General features: G+C 45.1%; 1 protein-coding gene across 1 annotated transcript in view; it reads right to left on the bottom strand.

The window, feature by feature from the left end:
* Positions 1-1,526: 1,526 nt before the first annotated feature.
* LOC120916359 (carcinoembryonic antigen-related cell adhesion molecule 1-like) overlaps positions 1,527-8,003 on the bottom strand; it is a 59,515-nt gene continuing 53,038 nt past the window's right edge. Inside the window, exon 9 of the mRNA XM_040327278.1 lies at positions 1,527-1,814. The gene's annotated coding sequence lies outside the window, so the exon portion shown is untranslated. The remainder of the gene's footprint in view (positions 1,815-8,003) is intronic.

The following is an 8,003-nucleotide window of genomic DNA, read 5'->3' as shown; positions in this document are numbered from 1 at the left end:
GTTTACGTTCAGTTCTCATTTGACTATGCAAATGAGCCTGATACGCCGATTCCCGAACGAATTAGCGCCGCGTAGTTGTCGGTTACGTCGTTTCCGTAAGCGTAAGGTTACCCCTGCTATATGAGGGGTAACCTTACGCCAGTCCGCCGTATGCCATGTTAAGTATGGCGTCGGGTCAGCGTCGTCTTTTTCCGTCGGTTACGTTGTTTTACTAAGTCGTCCACGAATATGACTTTACGTCAATGACGCTCACGTCGGCGTCATTAACGTTTTCCGTCGTGAGCTGGAGCATGCGCACTGGGCTCTTTTTCCGCCCGGCGCATGCGCAGTTCAATCAGTGCGGGGCGCGCTTAATTTGAATACAAGCCGCCCCCTTTGAATTACGCGGCCATACGCTGGGCCATTTACACTACGCCGCCGCAAATTACGGAGCAAGTGTTTGGGGAATACGGCACTTGCTCCTGTAAGTAGTGGCGGCGTAGTGTAAATAGCTTACGCGACGCCAACGCAGGATGTACGGGATTCTGGCCCAGGTTTTTTTTTAAGAGTCTCCTGCGCTAAAAGCGCTACTTATTTTTACATAATCGCTTTTACATGGACCGATCCTTTAGGACCACTTCAAACAGGGAAAAAAGGAACAGAAGAACAAAAGAAAACACAACACGCGACACTTGGCTTCAAAAAAATTTAAGTCTAAAAATATATGCACAACCCCTCCATTCCCATTTTACAATACAACACAACCATACAACAGCATAACAATTATCTACAAGTTTTATTCTTCGTTGTCACAGATGCAATAAATAAACGCAATTAGTGGTATTTCACATTGCACATATATAGAAACTTATTTAATAAGGGCAGTAAAAAAGCAAAGTGCAGTGACTTATATTTACCAATCAGGGGCCAGATCCACATAGAAATGGATCGGCGCAGCGTATCAGAGATACGCTACGCCGCCGTAACTTTTACGGGTTTGGTTTGAATCCTGAAAGATTGCGCGCCGAAAGTTACGGCGGCGTAGTGTATTTCTGGCGGCGGAATTCAAATCGGCAATTAGGGGGCGTGATTCATTTAAATGAAGCGTGTCCCCGCGCCGATCGAACTGCGCATGCTCCGTTTCGAAATTTCCCGCCATGCTTTGCGTGAAATGACATAATTTAGACGTGACTTACGTCCATCCTGATTCACGGACGACTTACGCAAAAAATAAAAAAAAATTCTAATTTCGACGCGGGAACGACGGCCATACTTAACATGGCAAGTCTATCTATACGCCGCAAAATACCAGCTTTAACTATACGCCGGAAAAAGTCGACTAGAGACGACGTAAGAGAATGCAACGGCCGTGCGTACGTTCGTGGATCGTCGGAAAAAGCTCATTTGCATACCCGACGCGGAAAACGACGCAAACTCCACCCAGCGGACGCCAAAGTATTGCATCTACGATCCGAAGGCGTACGAAGCCGTACGCCTGTCGGATCGAACCCAGATGCCGTCGTATCTTGGTTTGAGGATTCAAACTAAAGATACGACGCGGGAAATTTGAAAGTACGCCGGCGTATCAGTAGATACGCCGGCGTACTCTCACTGTGGATCTGGTGTTTAGCAGAAGGATGATGAAAAATGACTGGTTGCTATAAGTACAGCACATCATTAAATAAAACCGGTAATGTAATGATAAGCATTATAGTTTGAGAAAGACAACTAGAGAACTGTTCTGTGTCCGGTTCTCCACGGAGCGCTGGTAACATATGGCACAGATTTCTGTGTAGGCCAAAGCTCGGACCAAGCATGGTTGTCAACGCTGACCTCTGAAAATATAAAAATAAATGTTTGTTCAATACTTTATGATATACACTTTGCATGGCATTTCTGCATTATGTTTTTTCTTACGTCACATCACCTTATAGGAGGGGCATGTCAGGAACAATAGCAGTTGATCTGGCTGTATGGGATTCATGGGTAGGAGAAGACTTTCCTTGCCGACCGCTGCACGCCGATATACGTCGGCACAATGGCAGCGGTGGGCAAATGGACGTACAGGTACGTCCTCTTTAAAGGGGTTGTAAAGGTAAATGTTTTTTCACCTTAATGCATCCTATGACTCCCGTGCGCGTGCCCGGTGGGGCGCGATCGCCGCCGCGCACACGCGATCGCTCGTTACAGAGCGGGGACCGGGAGCTGTGTGTGTAAACACACAGCTCCCAGTCCTGTCAGGGGGGGGAAATGCTGATCTTCTGTTCATACAATGTATGAACAGAAGATCAATAATTTCCCCTAGTAAGGCCCCCCCCTACAGTTAGAACACACCCAGGGACATAATTAACCCCTTCCCTGCCCCCTAGTGTTAACCCCTTCACTGCCAGTGGTATTTTTATAGTAATCCAATGCATTTTTATAGCACTGATCGCTATAAAAATTACAATGGTCCCAAAAATGTGTCAAAAGTCTCCGAAGTGTCCGCCATAATGTCGCAGTACCGAAAAAAAAAAATCGCTGATCGCCGCCATTATTAGTAAAAAAAAAATATTAATAAAAATGCCATAAAAATACCCCCTATTTTGTAAACGCTATAACTTTTGCACAAACCAATCGATAAACGCTTATTGAGATTTTTTTTTAACGAAAAATAGGTAGAAGAATACGTATCGGCCTAAACTGAGGAAAAAAAATGTTTTTTTTTATATATTTTTGGGGGATATTTATTATAGCAAAAAGTAAAAAATATTGGGCTGGATTCAAGAAGCAAATTGCGCCTGTGTAACCATAGTTACACAGCGCAATTGCTTACTTGCCCCGGCGTAACGAATGCTCCTGATTCAGGAACCTCGTTACGCCGACTGCAGCCTAAGATATGCGCGGCATAAGGCTCTTATGCCCGCATATCTTAGGCTGCATTCTTGTGATGGCCGCTAGGTGGCGTTCCCGTTGTGCTCAGCGTATAGTATGCAAATTGCATACTAACGCCGATTCACAACGTCACGCGAGCCCTGCGTACGCAGTTTACGTCGTTTCCGTACGGCGGTTTTCGCGTAAGGCTGCCCCTGCTATTAGCAGGGTCAGCCAATGTTACGTATACCCATCGTTCCCGCGTCGCGAAATTTCAAATTTACGTAGTTTGCGTAAGTGATTCGTGAATGGCGCTGGACGCCATTCACGTTCACTTTGAAGCAAATGACGTCCTTGCGACGTCATTTGCCGCAATGCACGTCGGGAAAGTTTCTCGACGGAGCAGGCTCTCCACGATCGGCGCGGGAACGCGCCTAATTTAAATGATTCCCGCCCCCTACGGGATCATTTAAATTGCGCGCGCTTACGCCGGGCATTTTGCCGGCGCGCCCACGCAATTTACGGAGCTACTGCTCCGTGAAATCAAGGGCAGCGCAGTAAATTTGCGGGGGCGCAGGGCAAAAACGTTGCCCTGCGCCTCCGTAAAAAAAGCGCAAATCTACCTGAATCCAGCCCATTCATTTTTTTCAAAATTGTCGCTCTATTTTTATTTATAGCGCAAAAAATAAAAACCGCAGAGGTGATCAAATACCACCAAATGAAAGCTCTATTTGTGGGGAAAAAAGCACGCCAATTTTGTTTGGGAGCCACGTCGCACGACCGCGCAATTGTCAGTTAAAGAGATGCAGTGCCGAATCGCAAAAAGTGCTCTGGTCTTTGACCAGCAATATGGTCCGGGGGTTAAGTGGTTGAACCTCCTTTGCTATGTAGTTGCCCACCATTTTTTTTTTTTAAGGTCTTTTTGTAAAATTTCCATTGCCTGCTGTGAAGTTATTGCCCTGCTTAGCTTTGTATCATTAGCAAAAACTGTGATTGAGCTATTTATCCAATCCTCTATAGAGTTTATGAATAAATTAAAGTGGACGTAAACCCATCGATTTGATAGTTTCAAAAAACAGTTAACATTCCCGGCATGCCGGAAATGCTAGCTGTCACATTTGTTTGTGCTCTCATCCAAACTGTCAAACCATCCAATGGCTGGTGTCATAACTGACCACATGTACAGCATCGTGGCAGTTGCAAATTAAACAGAGGCCAAGATGGCAGCTTCCTTGGTTGAAAACGATAGGGGGGTTTACTTCCACTTTAAGCAATAATTGGCCCCAGGACAGGGCCTGGGAGTACCCCACTTACCACTCCAGACTGTTTTGAGTGCACACTATTTATCACCATCCTTTGGGCGCACTCCTGTAACTAATTTCCTATCCATGAACAAACCCTATGGTCTATGCCTACAAACTTTAGTTAGTAAATTAAAGCGGAGTTCCACCCAAAAATTGAACTTCCGCTTCTTGGAAACCCTCCGGTGTCACATTTGACACCGTTCAGGGGGGAGCAGATACCTGTGTAATACAGAAATTTTGCTCCCACTTCCTGCCATAGATTCCCGAGCCACCCACAGGTATCTATACACCATTTCCGGCGCCTTTTCCGTCCCCCCCGTCTTCTGGGAGACACACAGGTACCAGAAGACAGCAGGGACCAGTGGGAACTCGCAGCAGGGAACCAGGAAGTGAAGCCGCAAGGCCGCAAGGCTTCACTTCCTGATTCCCTTACTGAAGATGGCGGCAGCAGCACCCGAGAGAGGAGGGATAGCTGGGCTTCGGGTCTCGACATCGCGGGCTCCCTGGACAGGTAGGTGTCCTTATTTTAAAAGTCGGCAGCTGCGGTATTTGTAGCTTCTGACTTTTGAAGCATTTGTGGGGGACTGTATAAAATGCATTTGCAAAATCCAGGTACATCACATCCACAGCAGGCCTTTTCTTATCTAAATGGCAGCTCACTTCCTCATAGAAGGTTATCTAGGTTTTGAATGTTTATCTACTTTGGTGACAGTGTGGTGATTGAGGAATATATTTACATAAAAGCTTTTGTGTCCAGAGTTCAGCTTAAAAATAATATCAACCTCATGGAAATAAAAATGTCACACTTTATACAATACTAAGGCCCAGTTTAAACTAGAGCCGCGTAAAATTGTGCGGGCGTAACGTATCTGATTTACGTTACGCCTCCGCAACTTACACGGGCAAGTGCTGTATTCTCAAAGCACTTGCTCCGTAAGTTGCGGCGGCGTAGCGTAAATCGTCCGGCGTAAGCCGGCCTAATTCAAATTTGGATCAGGGGGGCGTGTTTTATGTAAAACTACTGTGACCCGACGTGATTGATATTTTTGCAGGAACGGCGCATGCGCCGTCCGTGGAATTTCCCGGTGTGCATTGCTCCAAAGTACGCCGCAAGGACGTCATTGGTTTCGACGTGAACGTAAATGACGTCCACGACGTAACTTTTTCAAATTTCGACGCGGGATCGACGGCCATACTTAACATTGGCTGCGCCTCATAGGGGCAACTTTACGCCGGGAAAAGCCTAACGTAAACGTCGTAACTTTACTGCGTCGGCCGCGCGTACGTTAGGGAATTTGCGTATCTAGCTAATTTGCATACTCAACGCGGAATTCGACGGAAGCGCCACCTAGCGGTCAAAAAAAGAAAATGCAGTTAAGATCCGACGGCGTAAGAGACTTACGCCTGTCGGATCTAATGGATATCTATGCGTAACTGATTCTAAGGCCCCATACACACGATAGAATCCATCCGCTGAAAAATCCCAGCAAATGGGTTTCAGCGGATAGATCCTATGGTGTGTACAATCCAGCGGATCTGTTTCCGCGGATATTTATCCCCTGGGATGGATTTCCAGCAGATAAATATTTGATGACATGCTATGCTAGACTCACCGGATCCATCCGTCCGAAGGGATCCCCCGCATGCGTCGTAATGATTCGACGCATGCGTGGAATTCCTTATATGACAGCGTCGCGCACGTCGCCGCGTCATAATCGCGGCGACGGCGCGACACGTCATCGCCAGAGGATTTCGGCGCGGATTTCAATGCGATGGTGAGTACACTCCATCGCATGGAAATCCGCACAAATCCTCGAGAGGATTTATCTGCGGAAACGGTCCGCTGGACCGTATTCGCGGATAAATCCTCTCGTGTGTATGGGGCCTTAGAATCAGACGCATAGATACGATGGGTCAGATTAGGACTTACGACGGCGTACATGTCGCTGCGCCGTCGTAAGTCCTATGAGAATCTGGGCCTAAACATATATTTGACAAGAAATGGGACCCATGGTTTACACACTCGGAACACCCTGTATAAACAATTTTTCTAAACTAAAATTCACTCATATTTTTCTATTACAACGTGATAATCTTATCATCCACTGTATATTCAATAATGATAAAACCTATACACTATTTCTCTTGATTTAAAGCGGAGTCCCAACCGCAATTGGCATTTTTTAAATGTATGTCCTTTCATCCTGCGTTTTTATAATATAAATCTGGTCACTTACTATTTTACAATCCGCCGCCGCTCCGCATAGATATTCAAAAAAAGATGGTTTATAAAACTATGTCCACACCGTTGTCATTTTGCTTGTGGGCATTGTGAAGCCTACAGGCACTTACTTCCTGGAAGTCTTGGATGGGGAGTGATAATTGGTCAGCGCACTGCATCCTGGGAAATGATGACACACATTTCCCAGGAGCATTAGAGGGAGATGATGTCAGAATCCTAGGTGGATTCAAAGGCAGATTTTGTGGGACCGCATAGCAACAGGCATTTCCAGATGAGTAAAACATTTTTTTTTTCTTTTTTAGTCGTAAGCTACAGTTTAAAGCAAAATTGTTTTTTTGATGGAACCTCCACTTTAAGATATCATGATTTTTATCACTATTTTGTACCTAATAAAAAGTCTGTAAACAAAAAAAAAGCTCAATACACAGTTACAATACATATTGTATATCTCAACTGTTTTATCTGCCATATTATCGTATTTTTGGGACCATAAGACGCACTTTTTGGGGGGAAATGTGTCGGATTGTGGAGTGGCCGATAAGCTGTCGCGGGGCGATGGAATGGGAATATCGTAAACGGTGGTGACTTGAAAGGGGTACTTGAAAAATAACCCTAGGTCGGACTTTATAGGCACAGAAAACAATGGAAAAGTAGAAAAAAATATTACAATATTTATTGAAAAAAGTAAATTTTTAAAATCATATAAAATGATACAGAGTATACAGTGAGCTCTTGTCCGTACGCACGTATACTCTGTATACTCTGTATCATTTTATATGATTTTTTATTTTTTGAATGCTCAATGTATACTATGTACTTTTTTTAATAAATATTGTAATATTTTTCTTTACTTTTCCATTGTTTTCTATGCCTATAAAGTCCGACCTAGGGTTATTTTTCTAAGTACCCCTTCTTTTTTGTTCCCACCTTGAATATCCTTTTGCTGCCTGTAAATGAACAGTTTCCTTCATGTTTATTTCAACATTTGGAGACATATAGGTAGATTCAGAAAGAGTTAGGTCGGCTTATCAGTAGATAAGTCGACCTAACTCAGAATCTACGCCGACCTATGTTTAAGCGTATGCTCAAACAGAGATACGCTTAAACATATTTAAGATACGACGGCTTGCGCCGTTCTATCTTAGATTGCAATATTTCGATTGGCCGCTAGGTGGCGCTTCCATTGCGGTCGGCGTAGAATATGTAAATGGGGGGATACGCCGATTCACGAACGTACGCCAGGCCGACGCAGTACTTTTACGCCGTTTACGTAAGAGATAGGCCGCGTAAAGTTAGAGCTAGGCTCTAGTGGAAAAGTAATGTCAAGTATGGCCGCCGTTCCCGCCGCGAAATTCAAAATTTTTACGTTGTTTGCGTAAGTCGTCCGCGAATCGGGATTTATGTCGTTTACGTCCACGTCTAAATCAATAGGCCCGTGCGGCATACGTAACCGCAATGCACACTGGGAAATGTAGGCGCCCGGCGCATGCGCAGTGACAAAAAAACGTAAAAAACGTGAGGTCAAGCCTCATTACCATTAAACACGCCCCCCCAACCCATTTGAATTAGGCGCCCTTACGCCGCCGCGTTTACGCTACGCCGCCCTAAGTAAGGAGGTAAGTGCT

The sequence above is a fragment of the Rana temporaria genome, chromosome 10 (genome assembly GCF_905171775.1).
Source record: "Rana temporaria chromosome 10, aRanTem1.1, whole genome shotgun sequence".
Classification (NCBI taxonomy): Eukaryota; Metazoa; Chordata; class Amphibia; order Anura; family Ranidae; genus Rana; species Rana temporaria.
Note: the sequence above shows the minus strand (reverse complement) of the source record. Positions and strands in the feature narration are given on the sequence as shown.